The sequence below is a fragment of the Wyeomyia smithii genome, chromosome 2, assembly GCF_029784165.1.
Source record: "Wyeomyia smithii strain HCP4-BCI-WySm-NY-G18 chromosome 2, ASM2978416v1, whole genome shotgun sequence".
In the NCBI taxonomy this organism is placed as follows: domain Eukaryota; kingdom Metazoa; phylum Arthropoda; class Insecta; order Diptera; family Culicidae; genus Wyeomyia; species Wyeomyia smithii.
The window spans coordinates 99,304,099-99,325,981 of record NC_073695.1 but is presented as its reverse complement, the minus strand read 5'-3'; the positions used below and the strand labels follow the sequence as shown (position 1 = coordinate 99,325,981).

Sequence of the window (21,883 nt, the reverse complement as noted above, 5' to 3'; positions counted from 1 at the left end):
AACATTTGGTTGTCCTCTCAGCCGCACAGCTGCAATATGCAACACGCAACAACGTAATAAACTGTTACGTGGCTAAGAGTGCTGCATTCTTGCTATCTGCCTGTCTGCAACACAAGTAGCCACAGCACGATACAACGTGGTTTTTTGTTGCGTAGCTTAGAGCTCTATCGGTCCAATTGCATTTTTATTACAAAACGAAAAGAAGTTAATTTTGTATTACATGCGAAATAAAATCTGTTTGCGTCTTGCTAAACTGGGAAAATGAAAGACGTCTCCACAAATTACGTAACGAATAAAAGATGGGTAACGGTGTATCGTTGTACTTATCTTACAACATGCAAAATGTGCCGAAAACAATATCGATAACGAATTCTTGTACCTTGTGTACATTTGCAAGAAAGGTGGAGCTTCTTGCAACATGAGTCTAAGATAAGCATCGCGAACAGAGAGCGAGTTCGTGATTGGTTAGCCGCTGCTTTTCCCATCGATTCTTGATTCATTTTTTCACTGGTGCCCAATTGAAAATGTTAGCAAACTATTCTACAAAAAATGGGGAAAACGTCACCTATCGATTAAAACATTATTTGTTTAAGATTTGTTCAGTAGAAGGAACAATGCATGCATTTAAAACGTCTGTTTTCAGCTATAGAAGCGAGTTGGTGATTGGTTGAATGTTGCGAAAAGAAACCAAAAATTATTTATTTTAAACTCAACCTGTCCCTAATTTACTATTGAAAAGATGATTATATCGCCAGTTTAGGGGTATACCTTCACCCTTCAAGTAAGATACTGGCGTTTAACATCTGTTTAGTGGTAGCAACATATCATGCCTTTTAAGATTGCACAATTTCGTTACACTTTCCACAGCACCCCCCAAAAGTAAGACAAGTGCCACGTAAAAAAGAATTTAAAATATTTAGTTCGAATAGAGTGTGAAATTTGTCTGTATCACTCTTTTCAATCTGATAGACTCTAGGCGTTGCTTATAAAATACCGATATTTGAGAGTTTTTCAACTTTCCAGAAACCGATGGTCGCCATCCTGTGGTTCGAAATAGCATCAGGCGCCAGTTTTCGATTCAAAGTGTACTCCCCGTTTCTGAAAATATTTATATTAGGAAATATTTGAATATTTACTTCAGCCACTCATGACTTTTCAGAAACCAGAAGCTTTTTTTCTGTGTGGACTCATCACTGCGACCAGAGATTATTTGTGATATTTCTCAGGTGTTTTCTGTAATCCGCACTTTATATAATTGGAAGTATTACTATTGAAGTAGGTGATACGCTTATCATTCATATCCGTGCTTGTGTGTAACTTTAACCTTTCCGTTTCAAACTTACTACTCTACTATACCGACCCCCTGTCCATCCTAACAATATCGCCTAATTACAATTTTTCTGAAGAGAACTTTCATACGTTACTCAGACCAGTTTTGTATAACTGGGACTTATTTCTGTTAGAAGGAGATTCAACAGGAGTACCTTAGAATTCAGAGATTGGAGGAAGAGTATGTGTTGGGGATCCTGTGAATAAACCCATACTGAAGTCTTTTGACAACCAAATGACCTGATTCTACTAAGATTCGAACCTTGCGGCTACAGAGCTCCCCTTGTTTCTTACTCCCAAGATTCTATTTTTGTCGTCAGCAAATTTAGAGAAACCCTCATTCAAAGATTAGGAAGTGAAGAGAGGACATAAACGAAACCGTCTAGAAGTATATTAAAACTGTACTCTCTGCTACATAAATTATAGAAAACTAGAAATAGAGCCTGTTATTTAAGGGGTTAAATACCTTTTTAGTTTTCAAAAAATCGAAAAAAATGTATTGCATTATCTTAAAGTACAAATTCTGAAGAACATTTTAACAATTTTTCATAAAGATCTGAGCAATAGGGAGAAAGTTAGAGCGATTTGAAGCTCGCCTCGTCACGGCCGCATGTGCCAAACTTGAAACATAAAACGCGTTTATCTCGGAATGGTGTTTCTCGAAAACTGACTTTGCCGTGTTTACGATTGCGGTAAAACTACTGAACCGATTTTCTTCATCTTTATTTAATGTTCCTTATTTAATTCCCCGGTCGTTGAACGATCGTGTTTTGATACACGAAGTTAAACTTTGCTGCGAAAAAAATTTCAATGCAATTTTCAGCGGTCAAAACATGTTTTTTTTTGAGAAAAACGTACCCGTTTTCACTAAAAACGAAATTAATATGATCGTTCCGGCACACTTCTAAACTAATGAAATAATATGAGTTTTTCGATTTCAGTTGGTCTACTGGGACGCTATCGTAAACACCGCAAGTCTCTGATAAAAAAGGCGTTTCGGGGAAACGGCCATTACTCCACAACTGATTGATATTTCTTATAAACAAACGTGTTTTTTTGTAATTGAATAACTGAATTTTTAAAAAACTACTGCTTTTATGCAATAAAAAAGGTGCTACACAAAAATTACAGACTTTCCTCTTTTTTCTCAAGGAAAAAGGTATAAAACCCCTTAATAAAAGACGACCAATCGTTTTCCGAAAACCTTCCGAAGCCTTTCGCTTTAAATTAATTCTATACAAGAGATTACGTTGTGATTTCCGTGATAACCAGTACTGAACCAAACCTGTTTGATTACTCAGCGCATGAAATAGACTATCAACAGAGCCAATGGGTCGTCTATGATCTCGTGTGCGACACTGTGAGTAAATGCACTTAACTCTCTACCTTCAAGTTTTGCTCTAGTTTTGATTACGTATTATAATTTCTCTTCCTTGTGGTCAACCGTACACGATGGTTTTCATTAGAGTTGGGGTTAGCTTTCGGATCGCAAGTAACAAGAACCGTGCATTGAGCGGGTCAATAATTTAATGCTAGCTCTAGAGATTCAGATTAAGTAAACACGAATGGGATTTACGACAGAAATCAATCTGAACGATCCCAACACGATTGCCACCATCTTGCGTCTTCCACTGAACATTCTCCTCCGCGTGGTCAAACGTTAATTTTAAATGGGTTCATTCCGTATGCCAATAACTCTAATTTTTCACTTTCATTTCACACTGCTTAGTGCGAGTGCAGTCCGAACAGTATAATGAATGGACCCGCCATCCCTGTAACGGCCATCCATTCATCAGTCCACAGTTAGGGTCCAGTCGTTGTAACCAAACGGCGCGAAAGATCGTGTACCGTGTCGTGATCCCTGGTTCAAGTGTAATGAATAGAAGAGGGGTTCCGCAGATGGCAGGAAGAGCCTTCGTGTGATTCATGAGCGTATCCTAGTCCTGACTGGTCGACACTCGTGTTCGGTGATTCATTAAACATGATTTGCTCTAGTACTTTCAAAGTAATGAAGACAAACAACCGTCCACAGCTGGACTCTGGTGTCGTTCGACTGCCGGAGAAAAGTTTAAATATAGTTTGGTGCTCATTACTCAACGCCAATTCACAAGTTACACTATTTCCTTAATTTCTGATTAGTTCGCGAGGTGAAATCTCTTAAGCAGAAATTGTTTAATACAACCTTCCACAAGATTTTATTTGCCAGTTCATATCATACGAACAAAACCGAAAAACATACATAAAATTCAATGAAACATCATGTAATTGTATCAGTGCTAATCAGGGGACCATCGTATGTTGTAGAAAGGGTGAATCCATGCCAACGGGATTGCTACGAATAAAATCCATCCTATAGAAGGGTTCTACCAAGCTCAAATTGAAATTAGTACAGGAATATTTTTTTAAACCCGAAACGCGCGTACAGTCACGCACGTGCCATATTAAATGTGAGAGACAACTTCTAGCTACATGAAACTACCTTGTTTTTCTGCTATTCTCTAAGCGAGCAGCAGCCCGTACGATAAAATGAGCACAAACCATAATTACATTTTTAATTGCTGTCATAATGCCTGAGGACATCTGTTGGAACAGATGGGATTTTTAGGAATAAAGTATGCCAACAGTATTCCTTTCCGTTCGACAGATATTCATATTTTTGATTATTTTTTCTGGAATATTCCACAACTAGATACATTCTGAAAAGGTAACTCTTTTTAGTGATCAATAGCGAAGAACTTGTATGGGAGGAATTTTTAGGAATTATTTCAGACCGGAAGATCTATCTTTGAAAATATTTCGAAAACCTTACATCAGGTAATTTATTAACTCCATGGTTAACAGAAATCTTAAAAATAAAGCTAAAGTTTTAAGGTAGCATTCAGATTTGATCGTTAGTAACTTTTACAGTTTCTTGCTGTTAACGTTTACGTTGTTTACGAGGAAACTCATTCAAGTCTCTGGAAAAAACGGTAATGGCTCGGGACACCAAAATTCACAGGAATGGTTGAATAGCTATAATCGTTCATTTTTTTTCTGGTTTGAGCTTTCGGAGTGTGCACCTTTGTTGACCAGTGTTATATTTAGTTGTAAATTCATCACGAAGCACGACATAATAATTAAATGCTTCGGCTTTTCTCTCATTTCAGATAAACATAATAATTTCCTCACCAGACCACGTTTCCGAATTTGGTAAATATTTTTTTCAATTTTTTTAAACAAAATTTATTCAACTGTTGAAAGCATGTCAAAGGTTAAGTAATCCAGCAAACTAAAATGCATTTGCTCCACTTTACTCAAGATTGTACTGTGTATGATGTAACAACAAAAACCGCTTCCAAATATTATCCAATAGCGAACAACAGCACCGTACATAACACTTACTTCTTCAATTAAAATTCAACCATTCGAACAAAAGAGATTCCTTTCGATTTATCATACGAAAAAGTCAGATTTTCCCACAAAGCACTAGCTAGCAATGTCTCAGTAAACGCGATTCCCGATACCACCCACATGAACCGCTTGACCCAGCAGCAGTCAACAGCATGTTGCAAGACTGGGCAACGTCCAGCAAACATTGCGCATGTAGATTTGAACGACACAACAACAAAAAAAAACAATATTAGTACACAGCAATTTCACACGAAATGAATTCCATCAACTGAATGGGGAAATGATAGCCGACCGTTTGCATTTCGAAAAGCCCCATTTGGCATCAATCATCATCATACTATCATCATTCATGATCATATTGCCCCGCCACGCACAGTGGACATTTCGAGGTTATTTTAATCTTAATTCGGCTATTTAAGTTAAATCGAAACAAAACGATATTCAATTACCCAAACTCTAAGAAGTTTGTCAGTGATGCAAAGTGTGCTTTCATATAATCATGTACTAAAAAAAACCTACTGATAATGCTGTGTATTACCACCATTAGCCACTCATAGCATGAGAACCCTAATGTCTATTTTTACACAAAAAAACATGAATAATAACATTGTATGAATTATTACCCAAGAAGCATCCGCCGTTCCCGCCAAATGACGTTTACGCGCATTTTACGATTCAAGTGTAAAGCAACGGCGGACCACTGTTGATGATGATTAATGAGTTGGTGGGTACCTACTTTTCCGTAGAGCTGCGTTTGAATGTGCGATTTTTTTTTTGCTTGCAACCACCGTGACACAGTGACCAAATAGGACACAACTAACGAGCGACAATTGCAAGCGAATGTGAATGCGTAGACAGCTTTGTGGCTTCTCGGGCATTCAACCGGGTTCCCAATTTGTCTCCCCATTTACGAATCATGTCATCACAAACCGACTCAAATCCAATTTGCAGAGCTCCCGCTCACTGTGCTGGCTTGTCGTCCGAACGACAATCGGAGCGGTCGCATATGCGAATGAATGGGGACATAATTTAGCGGTAAAGAGTTATGAATTGTATGCACTGCGGAGGGCCTGCACACGTACGAACGCCGCGGTGACCAAACCGCACCGAAGACAATGATTATGAAGGTCCTAGATGCCGCCGTCACTGGACAATTTAATGCTACAGTGATTCTACGAGAGCGGCAGAAGGTGAACTTTCTACAATCGCCTTAGTTTGGTTAGGTGAATGGAAGTGTCAGATGATGCCCGATAGTTCTTATTAACTGTCACTAATTACATCAGTTAACGTGATAATGATGATAAATAATGAGGAATCCGCTCCAAGTTTACTTAACATCTCTATAAACTTTATAGCTCAATAAATTGACCAATTTCCTGACGCCCAGTAAACACCATAGTTTATTATTTTGCAGTCTTCAATAGTGCTTATTGATCTAAAATCAATACAAACAACTACAAAGCCCAACTCAATACGAAATTTCATTCCAGAAATGCCTTCAGCTCTTTGCCGTTAAAATGTAGAAATCATTGAACGTAAGTGTGAAATTCAATTCAGGCAAAGCGGTGAAGTGGCATCTCACGAAGGAATCTCAATGATATAACATCGTTCATCCCGCTAAAAGCAATAAAAGCCACCAGTATTATGCTAGATCGCGCCAAATCAGTTTACGATCCTGTCATAATTTATCGTTCGCTTTACACCTTCCCGTCCTCACCGCCGGGCAGACCGACGTTGACTGACCGCACAAACACTCAAACCACAAACGTCACAATGTTGGCCTCAAATTTGTTTACCGGTGGTGTTCGATTGCCAATAATAACAGTAGTCAGCTGTCAGTTTGATTGATCGTGACTCTTATCGATTATCCATCACTCACAGTGCTTTATGATTCGGAGTCGAAAAATAACACCACGCATTGAATGAAGTTCTGTGTGTAATCTACTTGTGAATGCAAACATATTTGTTACCATTCAATCACGGGACGTTTTCTGCATATTGATTGAAAATCTAGTACCGTCGTGTAATAACAAATGTAGTGGTGTTTTGAGGTTCGATCGTTTTCTGAATCATCTTTCTTTTTTTCCGCCGTCATAAGGAAAGAAGCCAAACAAATTTTCCTTCCTTTGTGTAGAAGCATTTACGAGATTTACTGGCGTAACTTTAGTTGCACTCTGAATGTGGTTCGAATTCGCGTTATGATTATTTATTCTAGGTACTAGGGAATTGTTCACAACGGAATCGAACTATGATGAGAGTGTCTGTGAATACAGTGCTCTGTGTCAATTAGGGTAAATTAACCTATAGTGGACCGCTTAATTTTATTAACCTATAGTGGACCACCCGTCAGATTAACTCCATTTCTTTTAACAAAAATCTGGATTTATAAATGTTTGTGATGCAGGAAGGCTGGATAATATGTTTCCCGGTGGAAGTTTTCTGAAAAATCCTCGAGTTTTCTTATAAATTGAGTAAATCTGACGGGTGGTTCACTAAGGGAAGTGGTCCATCCAAGGCAGTTCTACCCTATTATCTTTTCTGTCAATGGCGAGGTTTCATATCTGGAGGCTTTAATGGATCTTGATGAGCGATTTGAAGTCGAATGTAATTTACCACAGTGAATATCGAATCATAGAACACCTTTTTTTAAAAAAAAGAGGGTTAAACTGCCGCTCATGGCAAGTCCGTCCCAATTGCATTTTTATCAATTTTTAGTTTATTTATGGAATCAATTCCTTTTTATATCTACTTTCGATAAAACAAATATTTTTGAATACTTCATTCTAAGGAACTATGAAAAAATAGCAAGTCGGTTTGTCCCATAGCAAAAGTGATCGCAAGTCGGTCCCATTGAAAAAATCTTCGCAATTTAACCCCACAGCCAGTAATGATTATGAAAAATGTGATATTTACCACAACTTACGGTCTTCAGGTTTCGATAGGAGGTTTAATTTTACGCGTTCTACATTCTACATCGTGTGGCTCTAGCTGATAGGTACAATGTTTTCTTCAAGAGAAAGTTTTCACCAGTAGCTTCTTTCAGCTGTTGTTTGTTCAATTATTGTCGTGAATTTCGTTTTAAAGAATTTGTCAGTCACATCATATACTTCGGTACGCTACTTAGCTGTTTTTTAACGAAGCAAACATTTTCTTAAGCTATAGGTGTTCTTTCATATTTGCTTCCACTGCTACGGGGAAGCTGTCCGCCGTCACGAACGTGTGACCGCTCTCAGGAAAATTTAGAACAAGTTCCTACACCTAAACTGATTTGGAATTTATCAGTAGTATCAAATGTAAACACAAAATCTAATTTAATTTTGAGTGGCGCAGTTGGTAGGTACATTGTGTTATGCTTCTCACAAAAAACTTGTTTAATAAGGCACGAGAGAAGGTCATTTATGAATTGACCAGCTAACGCTACACACCGCAATCGCTTTGCAGTAGTTTGATTTCCATCACCGGTCGTAGCTGGCTATGGGACTGACTTGCTATCAGTCTGGCTACGTACCGTAAAAGTAATCGCATGTGAGTCCCAGCTTATCATTTTCAACAAATTTTAATCAAATTTCGGTGTTTATGCAAGTTTTATGATGCAAAAGTGTTAGATTGTCATTGCAGTACTAAATTCTGTTGATGGTCTTGATTGAAAAGGCATTTGAGTGCAAAATTTCATCTAAAGCGTTACGATTTTCAATTACTGTTTTCTCGTTAGCACCAAAACGCAAATGGGACGAACTTGCTATGAGCGGCAGTAAACGTCTTCACCAAATCGATTGGTTTTTGATTTGATGTTTATTACACGGTACATTGAAGTTTAGATTAAAATTCAAAAATATAGTGTCACATATTAAACCTCAGAGTTTCGTAGCGTTCATTCACACGACTCGCTCACCTGCACGGTTCTGAGTTGTTTTCCTATCCAGGTTTTTGTGCAAAATCGTTTAGCGACGTTGCTTTTCGGGTAACGGCATTTTTTTTCCAATTTTCTAAATACTGACAGCGATAAAAATACAGTGTAAACAATACAATCCCAATGCGTAGTTTTCTACACCGTTTTTCCCGTGATGCAGTTTGATGTGTTTAGAAATTACTCAGGGCGTAGTATAGACTAGAGATACTCAGAAAGAGAGAGATAAGCGAAGAAAAAAACCGCCAACCGCAACTAGGTTACACATGTCAGAGATGCCAGATCTCTTCTCAAGGCGCAATGTCGATTAATTTTTTATTCGACTCGTATAAACTGATGGTGACGGTGGAAGCTCTGGGGAACAATAAAACGCATCACAAAAACCGTGAAGGTGTTAAATTTAATTTGAGTTTAATTTTATATTCCTTCACCATAATTGATCATTATTTTATTGACCATACAAAAGGTTTGTGAACCACCAGTTAAAAATCACTGTGATAAAGCAATTTTGGAGCCCTCTCAACGTGTGAAAAACGTGTGAAAATAGAAATATCCTTTATTGTATCTGATTACAATACCTCTCAATGGGTTACCTTTCTTGTTCGTTTGGCTCGGATTTTGACATGTTCGTTTGGCTCACAACATTCTCTTCTCATATCTCTCCCTCTGAGTATTGCTAGTATAGACCATCTCACCGAATCTCTATAACCTCATTTTTCTGACAGTTAATGGTAAGGGGCCATCCACATACCACGTAGACAGCTTTGGGGGGGATGTGTAATATCCACGGTTCATACAAAATTTTTAGAATTTATATGAGCAGTTGTCCAGGGGATGAGAGTGTGAAAATCGTTTTAAAATTTATCTACATTTTGGACTTTGTGCTTTTTTCTGGTGGAGCAATCGTGCGCGTAGTGGAAATGCTGCCTGATTTATAGTTGTTCTTAATGTACTGGCACCTCATGCACAACATTGAAAGGGCATTTTGGTCAGAATTGAAATGATCTGCTATAATTGAGACCAGTGCTGATAAAAGTCATTTTCCCCAGCAAAATTCTTCGAAAATTACAGCCAATCATTTTCAATTTTCACTTCCAATGATCGCAGCACTCTTTCATATACACTAGATTTTCGTCCTAGTAACGTGCTGTTATACTCAGATGAAATAGATCGCGCGCATCGTTCACGGTTACGGAATAAAATTTGACGACAAATCCAACCAAATGATCTTCACTTCAAAGCGAAAAAGAAAAACAAACAGTCCACTCAACCAAAATGAACCTAACCGAGACACTTTTTCACTGACACTGACCGATGCCTTGACAATCTTCGTTAACTGATAAACTGATTTTGTTGTCTTGCTTTCATCGCATGAAACATAATGAGGTGTTTTGACAGTTCACGTTCATGCAAAAAGCGGGAAGGGAGAACTCTGAAAGGATTGTAAAATAATATCGTTTATGGATGCTTTTTTCACTTTCACGCAAGAGTGTCAACAAATATCAACCCTGATTGAGACCAAAAATGCATCGTTCTAAAGTAAACAAAGTTATCAGTAGCTGTTAAACACAGATGCGTGACGTCACCGTGTGATGGTCTATTGCGATTTAATTCTAGAAGGTCGCTTCGAACAATTTGATCACCTATCAGCATAGAATTGTTCATCAAGCGTCTCATTGACTCGCGATAAGAGTAAGTTCGCTGAATCTTCCTACGTCCAAAACCTCATGCTTTGATAGCAACCTCGAAAGCTTCTCCAGGTCGATGCACCAGCCGCCCCAAGCCGACCGGAGCCAACATAACTGATACTGCCAATTCGATAGCTTCCAGATTGCTTCCTATTCACGTATACATTGGCATAAAGAGCGATAGTTATTGCTTTCGAACGTATATTTTACTACTGCTGTCAGAAACATCTAAGATAAAGCCGGCAGTTTTTAGCGCCCTTTGCGGTGCAGGCAGACGTGCAAAATTGAATGCATCTGATATAAAACGTATTGCATTTCACACGGTAAGATTAAGTACGGATTTCTCTGTCATACAAACCAGAAAACGGCAAGGCAGAGCCTCCGCGGTCCCGTGCAAACGACCGAACGTTACTGCCTGCCTGCAATGAGGATCAAGCCATGTGGGTTCATCATTTTCCAACCGAAGGCAGGGAGAATCTTGTAAACTGTTACAGCTGCTACCTATGTAAAATTTCAGGCGAATATTCCATCTCTGCAAAGACCATCATTATGACTAAGGGGAAAAAAATTACAACACACAGTGCACGATTTTTGACGCCATTCGATAGGTTCAATCATACGATAAACCAAACGATTACCGTAGTTGAATGAATGACGGATTAGAAAACGTTACATGTGATATGATGAACGAGCAAAGATGCGCGTCTTGGGAAAAAGCTTTCGCGCATAAATTGCAATTTCTTTCACCTCGGTTGCCATACAGTAGCTCGTGTATATTTGGTCAATGAGTGTGGAAACTGGTTGGCGCTTCTTGCATACATAGTAAACAACCGTCATTATTCAGTCGGGCTGATTGAATACTTGGAGCTTTTCGAGACGAGGTGTTCGTTAATAATGCTTGATCTATATTTTAAAGATTTCTAACATCACGATTCCAAGGAATATTTATAATGATTTGCTCCGTTCCTTTTTGCCTTTCTTCAAAATTGGCAAGGAAATCATTGTAAATATATAAATTCTGTGTTGGTGGTTCAGATATGACTGGATCTTAGTGTCAATAAAAAGTCATATCACCACATAGTAGCCATTGCATTTCGAAACAATCGGAAAAAATAATAAACAATGTTGGTTTAAAATTAAAACTCTAATTTTCAGATTCTCAATTGATAGGTTGTAATGACTCTCAGGTAATGACTAGGATGTTTTAAAAGGTGACAACTAAAAATTTGGATTTTTTTTTCTACTGCAAGCAAAAAAAGGTTACTCAACTTAAAAAAAACTGATACATTTCGCATTGAGATACATTCATTTGAAATAAAAAATATTGAACATTTGTGAAAGCCCCGTTACCGGCTTTCCGACGAAGCTTTCTTAAGATGCCGGAACAAGAGCGTTGTACGGCCTTCATGTCTGTGTTTCAAATGCATCTCATGATTCTACCAATCAACTGTTTTAGTTCGTTGATCTCCAGTTATTTTTGCACCGAAGGAACTCAAAATCTCTAAGAAATATTCGATTGAACGACACTAAGGTAGATTCGTTGGGTTGCGTATTTGGGGTACAAATGGAGTCGAGTGGTTGTTCAGGAACGTTTGTGTGTTTTTGTTTTTTTGACGTAATTTCAAAACACATTTTTCATCGGTATGGTGTTCTGGAAAAAATGGAATCATAATTTTGTTCAAGCATTCATTCTGGTATAAATTTTGATTGATAGCCAAGCCACTAGACTTGGACCATGATTCAGACAAAAATAAAAAAGTCCTTTTTGTCCACTACTCTGGCCGGTCTTCCATTATTACAGTTCATAGTGAACTGTACAATGCGCTTGCGGAATGCGCCTTGTCTGACACCATTTTGAACAACATAACATAAACAAAACAAAAAATACTGGCATAAAGAGTAGAGAGAGATAGAGAGCTTTCTTAAACATACTTTCATTTCCTTCTAAACGTGTTTGTTGTGGAGTAAGCGAGCCTCAAAAACTTTTTTAGTAGTCACCCGCTAGAATTAAGTGACCAGTTGCATTTCGCTTGACAGTACCGCGTTTAACCTAAATTTCCAGCATAGGAATACGTCCCGCAAAATGTCCCGCATTTGTGTAAAGTGTGCCGCGCTCCTTTGAAATGTATTTTAAATTTTTTTGTTAATTTTCGGGATGATCAAATACATAATCCTTACACACTTACTTTCTGCAACTGTATGCAAACGAATTGACATTATAACCGATTTGCTGTTGCTGTTATTTTACTCGCTCCAGTCCACCAAGATACGCCTACCGGAAGTTTAACTCTCAGAAGTCATCGGGGGATTTTGGCTAAGCGATCTTTCAATTTGGAACAAATTATTTGTTTCTTTCCAACGTTTCAACACCGGCTGGTCCCTTCATCAGGGAAACTATGTTCCTCGTTCTATGTTTTTTTTTTTCAAAGCTCATAACTGTGTGTTTGGTGTAGTTCTGTGGTGTTGACATTGTTGGTTTTTGGTGCTGTTCCGTTTGAATATTTAAATCTGTGGTTGTTCTACAGGGTGGCAAAAAAGTACGGTCACACAGGAAAATCTCAATATTTCAAAGAATAAGAAGAAAATCTGAATCTGGCTTTCATAGCTTTATTCAGTAACTCATAAAGATACTTCACAGACGATATCTCGGAATTACATCACCTTTCTCTGATCAAACCAGCTTCAGACGTCTCTGAAAGTCGTCGCAAGCGGCGCGCACGTGCTCCATCGGCATCTCGTCCCAGATTTTCGTGATAACTCGCTTGAATTGCTCCAAATTTGATATTTATAGTCGTTCAGCTTCGACATCATGTATCCCCACACGAAATAATCCAGTGGATTCAGATCCGGAGACGACGGAGGCCATTCATTCTTCGAAATGTAATCGGTCAAATTTTCCTCACACCATGCCTGAACAACCTTTGCGGTGTGGGATGGGGCGCCATCTTGCTGGAAGCAGTAGTAATCGTCTTCAAATAATAGTTCAGCTTGATGCAGAACATTTTTATTCAAAACCGTGTCCAGGTAGTACGCTGCGTTGATTTTGACCCCTTTATCGATAAAAATAAGAGGCAGTTAACCTCTCTTGCAAATGGCTCCCCAAACCATCACTGACGTCTTATTTTGGAACCGGGAAACGTTCAGCTTGTCCGCAGGAGCTTGCTGGAGGCTTACACTCCAAACTCGATCATTTTGGCGATTGACTGTTTGCTCCAAAACGAGCAACTTCTCGTCCGAAAAAATAATCTCGTCATCTGCGCGCCAACCGAGCAACTCCCGCGACCGTTGGTACCTCTTGTCCTTTGTAGCTTTGGTAACCCCATGAACCACCTGTTTTTTGTACGGTGTAAGTTTTAAATCCTTGCGCAGAAACAGGCGGATTGATTCTCGGTTCATTTTAAGGTTCCTGGCCAGCTTCCGTGCAGATTGGGCGGGATTCCGGCGAATCCGGTCTCGTATAATCTTTTTCAGCCTTGGAGTTCTCACAGACCTTGGTCGTCCAGATCGTGCCTTGTCCTCGGTGCCTCCGTTCTCTAGGTACCGATTTATGGTCCGGTACACGAATTTCCGGTTGATTCCGAGCGGTTTTAGGTGTTTGAATATGTGTCCAGGTTTGTACCCTTTTACATATTCAGCGATTACAGCTGCTCTTAACTCTGCCATGGCTCACAACTCAATGTAAACAAACTGCACAGAAACGAAACTCTGCCACTTTGGGCATCAAAGTTAACCCTTTCATTTGACATATAGATGGCACCAGAGAGATGCAACGTGTAGGCTACAGGCGACCCCCAAAAAGTGTGACCGGACTTTTTTGTCACCGTGTAACTGGCTACGTCCACTTTTGGCTATTAGGAATTTAGTCACGTTGGACAGAAACAAATAATTTTTTCCAAAATTAAAGACCGCTCAACCAAGATCCCTTGATATCACCAATACGGTCGACACCCAAATTATATCTCAGTAGTCACCTATAAAAGCTAATATGCAAAAAATGAGTCTTCATTGTAAAAATGATTACTGCAGCAAGATGACGGTTGACTCTTACTGGAAACAGGTTCGACCCGCAGTCGGCAGAGCAGCACAGCTGAGCAGATGACACGTACGACCGCAGCGTTCCATAGCAGACGGACCAAGCGACAGACCCACTATGGGACATTTTCATACAAGCAAGCGAACAAAAATATTTCCGTTTTTATTATGATTGTTATGATCAAAACAAATTGCTGAAGATCATTTGTCTCTGTATTGCGGTCATGTTTTGAAAAAGGCATTATTATTTTTTTTTTTTTTTTTTGTATGAACAGCGGAAATTATGCATGGACTTGTACGGAAATCATCCAAACCAAAAATTTTTAATACGTTCCAGATTGCTTGATCACAGGTGATCGCAGAAAAACTCTTCAGAACTTTTTAGGAGATACCTAAATCTCGACCAACCACGACCAGTTGAAAATAACGATTTTTTTTTCTCATTTTTTTCTTTTTGTTATACTTTATCTTCTTTTTTCCACCCATAATACAGAACCAAACGTTTTTCTGAAAACTCAATCAATAACGTTTAGAAAAATGTAATTCACTTAATAGTTATTCTGTTATCATGATCAAATTGTTTTTACGTAACAAAGTGCTTTTTTTACCATTTTTCATCTTCATATCTCAATATCTCTGGTATAGTAACTGCTACAGTTCTGAACTTCGGAACTTTTCTTAGTTTAAGTGTCTTCTTTCTATAAAAAATATAGAGAAATAGATCAGTCGTCGAAATGCGGTATTTTTTTCCAAATCTGTATCATATTTCCGGTCCGCTTATTTTTCGCTTCCCCTGCTGCACACATTGTCTGCTCAATGAACTGCTATAGCAACCCACACACTTGCTATAGCAAACCATACATACGAACGAATGAGAAATTAAATACGATTGCGTGCGCTTTTATAAGCGACTAATATTTGTCATCACCCGCTTTCTGCTGTTCCAGAAAGAACCGTCCGTTTTGCCGGTCAATGAACGAATGAGAAATTCAATTCGATGGCGTGCGTATGATACCGGTACAGTTTTGGAATGAAAATGATGGGGTGAAATGTTCGAATGGTACCTTTTATATCAAGGTTCCGTCAGTTATTTGGAAAGAGGGTGGAGCTTAGAAGAATAGCGAATGGCGAAGAAAGCAAAAAATCATCAGGAACATAAAGCGACCTCAAGTAAAACAACAACAAATCGTTTACTAAGTCAGATCGGTTGTATCTGTTAGTGTTGGCTGTACTCGAGAAAGAGGTAGTGATTGGTTGCTCGGTATGATTAAGACAACCGTTGTTATTTACCAACTTTTCAAAAGTGATCACTTCTCCCTGGTTGAATTACCGTACTTTCGAATTCAGACGCCTAACTTTGATATATACGTTAGTCCAACGTCAAAATGCTCTTTCACCAAGACAACACTTCTGCTCGTTCTGCACGCGATACAAGCGATAAGTTGCGCTACGGTTTTCCGCCCTTAGTATTCGCTGATTTTAGATAAACGACTGCGTTAAGGCACTTAACGCGCAGAAAAAATGTGAAAATTATTATATGCCTGCGCTACGGACATCATAGAGATTTTTCGACAGCTTCGTCACGCATACCAGATTATTTGTATTCTAATTAATACTTGTTCTCACACTAGCGGGTGGTAAAAAAACCAAATTAGAAAACGCTTTATGAGTGGCTTCATATTAATAACTGAAGATTCAGTTTAAAGACACAGTCCGTAATCCACGTAGAAATAAGTCTGAAAGTTTAAAGCGAAAGAAGATTTGGAAAGTTGTATTGTCGCCCGGGAGTTGTTAAAGCTACACAGTGAAAAAAATCTGAACATTACACTTCACGTACATTATTTTCTCATTCAAATTTCAGTTGCTTCTGACGTAAACCACGATTTTGTTTGATAATTTGATTTAAATGAAATTGTGTACAATATCATTAAAATTCGCTTGAAATGTTATGGAATTTTTTATCATTAGCGATGGATGCATGGATCCGACATAAAATGTTGGCACTTTTTTTCTAATTGTGTGAAATTCAAAACCATAGATTTAGTGGAGCTTCAGTATTACGCCTGTAAGTACAATTGCCTTATACAATTTCAAACTAATGAAATCTATTGTACTGCTGACTTTTACCACTCAATTACGGGTTCGGTTTAACCATAGCAGCTGTTAAGCGCCGCATGTGTATCTTTTGCAAATCTCTGACTGTTTCCCCCTGAAGGCTGAAAGTGGGTAAAATAGGATGCAAAACGACCCACGCAGCCGCTGGCGTCCAAACATGGTAACCGCATATTAGCTTGAGTCTTGATATCTTCGCGGTGAATGATGGAAAACGTTTATGAGCTCTTAGTTTGCTTTTTTTAACGTATCTGCTTATGATTATCACATTACATTGTGAAACAGTACAAGTTGATAAAGTATTTCGTGACAATGGTTTTTGAATAATAGTAATAGTGAAGTAAAATACCAATTTTAGATACGCTGTTCGTAATCTGATGTGGCTTTATGCCCTTTTAGGTCCCGTCACTACTGCAAAAGTGTCTGATTCGTATAGTTTTTGAATAAACAAAAAAATTTATAAGCATGCATTTCGAGATATGTTAATCGCATATTAAAAGTAATGAGGTGCCAATAAGCAATAAAGAGAAAAATTTATTTATAATTCTCCACAACCGAAGTTTAAGTACACAAATCGAAGTTTCCACATTGGTAAACTGATCACAACAAAGCAGATATTTGATAACGAATCTCTGGATCCTTTGTATCCGGAAATCATCAGAGACAGTTCCCATCACGTTCGCACGGAGAAAAGTTGTATCGCGCAAACTCTTAATAATTATCACCACTGCTACTTATCGGTTACACGATACCGGAGCTTCCCACAGAAAATTTTATTTTTAAATTGACAGGTTAGCTAACCGGCAGAAAACAAGCGAAGCCGGATTACCCATTTGCTACCTTTCGGTTGATTCGAATCGATCGAAATGCTCGGGCAAGGTAGCATTTAACAGGTGTTATCGTCACTTCGGCAATACGTGCCAGGTAAATTAAATTAATACAAAGTGTCAAAAGCATCACTTTACGCACCATTTCCACTCGATTACACTTGGGCAAGTAACTGCGTATGCACCGATTTCTCGATCCAATGCCACCAGAGTCGTACCCAAAGAGATACATAGGAGTTTGTAATAGAAATTTTTGCGATTGCAGACATCTTCGATATTAGGGGAGTTTTGAAACGAAACCAGACTTCAGCACTTCTATCAGTAGTGGCGGTTGATGTGTTGCATAAGTTTGAATTATTTTCTGAAGAGCCGTTTAACCGAAAATTGGTCATTCCACGAGTATAACGTATAATTTGCATGTACTTTTTGTCTCTTTTCCGCCACAACATAACTTTGAACAGCCACTAAACAAAAATCGGTTAAGTTATTTGCAATCCTTTTTCATCGTCTTTCACTTGCAACCCCGGCAGCTGCACTTGATCATCTGAAAGTGAAAAGCTATATGCATTACTGCAACACCTGGGACCGGTTACCTATTATCATCTTGGTGACTCCGTTCATGCCACCAGAGGAAGTCGATGAACCTTCAGAAGGCTGTCCGGCTGATGCCGTTTGTGCAGTTTAAACGAATTTAACCCGACCACTTGCCACTGACTTCAGCTGGCTGTCATAACACGAACTGTAGTTCGCAGTTGCCTTCTCATTTCCGCCATTTCTGTCTAACTTGGTAGCGATCTATTTCAACACTGTTGGTTTCTCCAAGAGAAGATGACTTAATATACACACCGCCTATTTAAAGAAACCGTCTGCCTTCTTTTCTGTTACTACTGTCTGCAACGAGGCGGCTACCAAACAACTGAGATACTGGCAGCCAGACAAGGAAAAGTAGAATACTGTCAGAAAGTGCAACAGCAGTGGCACTGTGTATCTACCATTATGGCAGCATGTGCTTTAGATTGTGAAGTCAGCTGAAGTGGAGGATATCTATCTCGAATCGTGACTCGGACTGCCACCAATTGCACTCAGCAACATGATCTCATTGCGTCATAAATTTGCCAATCAAAACTGGAGAATATAGCGAGCTAAGATACGTCAAGCTCTGGTGAAAAGTTATTTCGTTTATTTAGCACCCAAGGTTATTTTTGAGTCTAACATTGGAACGCAATTTTTAAATTCCATTAAACTCGATCACTTAGTGATCTCAAATACGCGTGGGCCGGGCGGATAAAAACCTGCATTGTGTTACTACTATCGAATCGTTGCTTAACACAAGGCGCACCTCAAAACCTGGACCAGTTTTACCAGCAAACGCTTTAGACAGACGGCCTGAAGAATTTAATGACACCTGGCCGTCCCATGAATGAAAGCTTTGTGGATCTTTTTCGCAATGTTAAAAAGAACGCCAAAGCTTGAGGTTGATTTCTATTGAATGCTGAATAACCACGAAATGCGATGAATCAAACAGGTAACCTTCTGGCACTCGGATCGTTTTGCGTAATTTTAAAAATGCTTTATTTGCAAAACAAAAAAGCTGAAATTTGTCCGAAAAACATTTTGCGGTAGATCTGAAAGCACTGCTTGTGCGTAAATATTCGACCATCGAACACAGTAGTTAAGGAAACTCTAAGGCGCTGATAAGCATCAGCTGTAGCATTCTAAATTAATTCTGGACCATAAGAAAAAAGGGGTAACTGAAGTTATTTAAACAACTGCAGTTTGGTGAAAAAAGACAGCATTCCTACTGTAAGTCTCAGATGTCTTATGATTTCGTAAAGTTTTTCACATTGTGCATTCATTTGGGAGTTTTAATCAAGATGAGACTGAAATATAACTCCAAGATTGAGTGCTTTGTCTACATATTTTATCTTAATTCGTTATTTATGAACAGCAAGTTTGTAATAGTTTATGTAGGGTCTTAAAATGAACATCACTTTGTTTTTCGATGAATTTATAAGGAATGAATTTCTCGAAGACCATTGTGAAAGTCGTTTTAGGTTAAATTCGAGAAGTTGTTATACATGATCACAATTGGTTTCAGTCGAACCAACATAAAGTTGTACACACTTAAAATTTATTGCCGGGTCTCGGTAATTTTAACCCCTGAGTGCTCGGTTGAAAAAATAGTGACAGCCGTCACATTTTTTCGTAAGTCTCGATTCACCTAACTGATATTTCAGCACAAAAGATCCTTATTCTTGGTAGTGATAGCTCAGTAATATTTTATGTTGAAATTTCAGTTAGGTTGGATCGAGATTTACGAAAAAATGTGACAACTGTCATTATTTTTTTAGAAGTGCTGTTCTCGGCAAAAAATACCGAGACCCGGCAATAAATTTTAAATGTGTGAGCCAAGGATGGAAAAAAATCATATCGCATAACAAAATTATCTTCATTCGGGTATTGTTTCTGAACGTGCTATTCATAAGCTTTCAATCCCAGTAAACCATTGCTATCAAAAATTACACATTCTCACGTATGCAAGGGACAACTTAGAGTAAAGAAATACATGGTGGCTTTCTTTGATGATTTTGTTTCAGTATTGCGAGTGTTCCACGAAAGAATCGTAAACGATTGCAATCCAGCGATCGCAACGATTCTTTTAAATGTTGGTAGCTTGTAGGCGGAATTCGACTACTACAGGTCATGTCGTGCTTGTACTATGATATATCTCGATGATTCTTGGTGATTTCAAATATCACATGTTAATTGCTACAATTCCCGTAAGCATTGATGATACCTACCTGCTTGCTCAGGTAAGCAAACAGTTGAACGCAATCTAACGTTCGTTTTGATTCATATTTTTGTAAATGGTCTAAAAACCACATTTAGGGGGAAATTTGGGTCTAGAGCTCTATAGCAACATTTTAGAGAAAAACTTTCTTCTACAAAGTTGTTACATATGATAAAACACTTATTGAAAAATTATCAAAAATTAGGGTGACCAACATTTTCGATGCAATCAAGCATCTAACGTTTTCATCTTTGTAGATAGAAGAAAAATTTGTTCAATAATGTTATAGCTCCATTTATTTTAAGTAAGGCTGATACAAATTTCGAATTCTTTTTATGTCCAAGGTTATCAAAGTTAGCAAAGGGGGTGGCAAAAAATAAATAACACCGAGACGAAAAAAAAAGAAATATCTTTGATCAAAGTTTGTGTGCAAGCTATGACGTTTGTAACTTGCACTCAAATAAATGTTGAAAAGCAACACTTTATTATTATTATTATTTATTTCGCTTGCCTTTCGACGACACTCTCGCTGTCACTGGACTTGTTCAGTTTCCTACAAGGGAAAAAATTCTCAAAATGTTGGAATTGAAAAAGTTCCTCTTTTGTAATAATATAATTATTTTATTTTTTATACTTAAATTCAAACCTAATTCACCTAATAAATTCAAACCTTATTTTTCAAACTTAAATTGAAAATATTCTAAAACAATAGGCGGGGCCTAGCGTGGTTAGTAACGTCTCCGCCAATCACGCTCGACGTCTGGGTTCGAATCCCAACGCCGACATAGGTGACGATGGTTGTGGGGTGGCGTGATACACTCACAACCAACCCAACTGATCTAGATTCGATCCTAGCCGACACTGGAAGATTTTTTGAGGCCAGAAATCTCTGGGATCACACCTTCCATCGCATGAGGACGTAAAGTCGTTGGCGCCGGTCCGTTAATCAACGGGTCGTAAGTTAGGGTCCTGGATGGTGTCGCCTCCCCGGGCGTCGGTGATTGGCACAACAACAGTGGGCTAACTAGACCGACGGAAAATAACTTTTTTTAAATTTTCTTTCAAAAAAAAATATCTCCCATTCCACAAAAAACAACAGTTTTGTCGTAATTTCAAGATTTTTTGTTAAAAAAATATTGAGGAAAAATTCAACTCTTTTTTATTTTAAATTTAGTGTTTATTTTAATTTAAATTTTAGAAAATTACTCCTGAGCACTGTTGGTGATCGGCGATAAACATGCGATCTTTTTCAGTGTGTGAGTCAAATTCGTCTATCTGTCGACAATTATCATAGATTAAATTAGTGGACCGTTTTTCTATAGTGGACCACTCGTCAAATTTCCTCAATTTATACAAAAATTCGAGAGTTTTTCAGAAAACTTCCATTGGGAACCATCTTATCCAGCCAATCTGTACCAGAATCACGGGAAACACTTATAAATTCCAACTTATGTTTAAAATAATTTAGTTAATTCGACGAGTAGTCCACTATAGGTTAATTTACCCTATAAATATTTCCTTTGATTCTTATGCAGATTGGCTGGATAAGATGTTTCCCAATGGATGTTTACTGAAAATCCCTCGAGTTTTCGCAAAAATTGAATTAATCTGACTGATGGTCTACTATAGGAAAGAGGTCCACAATAGGTTGATTTTCCCTACGATGCCACTCCGAGTGAACAAAGATCCGCTGGTATAAATTATTCTTTCTCAAAAATTGAATTTAGGGAAAGTTACCCTATAATGGACCTCTTTCCTTCGGTAGACACCTGGTCAGATTTACTCAATTTATGCGAAAACTTTAGGG

At 38.3% G+C, this 21,883-nt stretch overlaps 1 protein-coding gene across 4 annotated transcripts in view; it reads left to right on the top strand.

Moving 5' to 3' along the window:
* Positions 1-21,883, top strand: part of LOC129720744 (uncharacterized protein DDB_G0275275) — a 385,619-nt gene that overhangs the window by 217,845 nt on the left and 145,891 nt on the right. For 2 of the 4 annotated variants that reach the window (XM_055672415.1, XM_055672414.1), the window contains exon 4: positions 4,476-4,518. The exons of the other annotated variants lie outside the window; for them this stretch is intronic. The gene's annotated coding sequence lies outside the window, so the exon portion shown is untranslated. The remainder of the gene's footprint in view (positions 1-4,475; positions 4,519-21,883) is intronic. 4 annotated transcript variants of the gene reach the window in all.